The sequence below is a fragment of the Fukomys damarensis genome, unplaced genomic scaffold (assembly GCF_012274545.1).
Source record: "Fukomys damarensis isolate Sample0158 unplaced genomic scaffold, DMR_v1.0_HiC HiC_scaffold_39, whole genome shotgun sequence".
Classification (NCBI taxonomy): Eukaryota; Metazoa; Chordata; class Mammalia; order Rodentia; family Bathyergidae; genus Fukomys; species Fukomys damarensis.
In genome coordinates this window covers 42872424-42874936 of record NW_022900951.1, presented here as the reverse complement: position 1 = coordinate 42874936, position 2513 = coordinate 42872424, and positions in this window count along the sequence as shown.

Below are 2513 nucleotides of genomic sequence, written 5' to 3'. Positions count from 1 at the left end.
GAGCCGGGCCGGGGGTGGGCGGGGAGACTGGCAGTCCGCGTGGGAGGTCGGGGCGACACACCCAAGCCAAGCCTGTGGCGCTGTCCACGGCTCTGGGGCGCATTCTGGAAAGGGTGCGCGTTGGATGGGATGACGGCGGTGTGGGGGTGTTGTGTGTTCGTCAGTGTGTGCCCTTTGACGTGATTGATGGAGTGTTCTGCAAAGGTGACATTGTGTGTCCCAGTGTGTAGGGTGTGCGGCTTTTTTGCAGGTCCGATTGCTTTCTCAGTGACCGCGGGGTGTGTTCATGAATCCTTATGAGTGATGGCGTGGCCCATGGGCGTGTCTTCCCGTGTGTTCCTAAGCATCTGTGTGATTTCATTTTCCTTTTGGAAGGAGCAGTCCTTGAGTCTCCGTGGGCACACACCACGCTTGTTCTGTAGGGCCGAGTGCCGGGATTCAGTACGTGTGCTCTTGAGGCCGCTTCTTTGTGGAGCTGTGTCATGGTGGGGAGAGGAGCCATGATGTCCCTGTGCTGCAGTGTCTCTCAGTGTGGCGTGTCCTTGCACCTTGGCGAGTGTGACTGCATGACTCGTGGAAGTGAACATGCGCTGTTCCTTGCGTGTGGATGTAGCAGTGTTGGGCTGCATATGTGGCACCTCAGCGGCTTTCAGGCTGCGGTCTGTGCGTGTGCATGTGAGAGAGGGAGGGAGAGAGAGAGTGTGGCAGCCCAGCCGTCACAACACGAACGTACCTGAGTTGGGGAGTGAGGATTGAGAAAGGAAAGAACACTCACACCTGAGTGGAGACCAAGAGAAGTCTGGTTTATTTCTGCAGAAACAGCTTTCCTTAAAGGCACATTATTAACAGGAAGCATCAAGCAATCATCTCCATCATTTCTAATGCAAAAACAGGAATTCCTGATTTCTACAGATCCCACCAAATCTTTGGCTATCTCTTTGAGTTCCTCCCATCGCAGGGTCAAAGAACAAATAAGCTTAACAAACAGAGTCCTTGAAAGGTAACAAATGTTACATAGCTTGTATCAATGCCTTCATTGTAGAGGAAGAGGTTTCCTTTCAAATGTCAAATGCCAGAGAGCCACGGTGGGCTCCCACAGAGAGGCACTGTGATTGTTGGTGAGTAATACCCCAGGGGCTGACGGGTGGTGGGCGACAGCCAAGGGCACTTGGAGAAGCTTCTTCTATTTTGTCTTCAGGGCCATCTGCATTAAGGACAGAGGAGTTTTCAAATTATTAAATATTTTGTGTATAACAATATATTTAATGTAGATTTGTACGTTTAATATACATAGATTTAACTGTGTGCGTATTTGCTAATATATTACAGTTGTAAAGAATAATGATAAAGAGTCTCCTGTGCACCCACTACTCAGTTTAAGACTAATAGAACATGACCAGTAATAGAAGCCCTAAGGTGTCCCTCCCCGGTATCCTCCCTGCCCCGCAATCATTATCCTGTGTTTTCTGTCCATTTAGCTCTTGCATTTGTTTGAGGCTTTTCACATATGTACATATCTTTAAGCAATCTGCAGCATAGAAATGGAATCAAAGCCAGTATCTGGCTCCTGGTACTGACTAGGGGTCACTAGGAAGTCCTTTCATGTCTGGCCGTCTTAGTCAACATTAGGATTCTGGAACGTGCGCGCGTGTGCATGCGTGCGTTCGTGTGTGTGTGTGTGTGTGTGTGTGTGTGTGTGGCCTTGTGGCATGAACCTTAGGGTCCTAGTTCGAGCACCCTACCAGTTATACGCCTAATCCAAGCTTCTTTTGTTGGCTCTACACTGGTGGTGAGATTCATTCATATTAAAGTGTCTGGCTATAGTCCATTTAAATTTTCCCCTCATAATATTTATGTTCGATGAGAAAATATCATTCATGATTTAAATAAATTTGTGTTGCTGGTGATTGAACCCAGGGCCTTTGCACCATATTACATCCCTAACCCTTGCTTTTTATTTTGAGACAGTCTTGTTAAGTTGCCCAGTCTGGGTTCAAATGTATCCCTCCTGCCTCAGCTGTGGTTACAGGCATGTACCATCACGTCCAGCTTATATATGCATTCGTAATGTGTCAGTGAACATCGAGTTGTTTCCAGGCCTTTATCCCTCCCCTCCTTTTATGCTCTTATAAAATGCTACTATTATCTTTCACAAACTCTTGCCTAGTAATATATGTGCCAAAGTTACTCTGGGGTGTAACACCCCAGAAGTGGGTTATAGGATATGTATTTCCTTTTATATACATGCTGCTTTCCAAAATTATTTTGATAATTTCCACCAGAGTTTTCATTTCAAACCCACTCTCTAGTGGTCCTGGGGAAAATTCCGAGTGTCACTAAGGCATTAACTAGAGATGGGTCTGAGGGTCTTTGAAGGTCTTAAGTATAGCTGGAGATATTTGGGGCTCTCCTTTGGCCCTAGAGGTGTTTGTTATGGGGGCATGGTGGCTTTGGGTATTTGAGGTTTGTAGAGTCCCCAAGTCAGAGGTCCTTGGCCAGGCCCATTCTCTCTC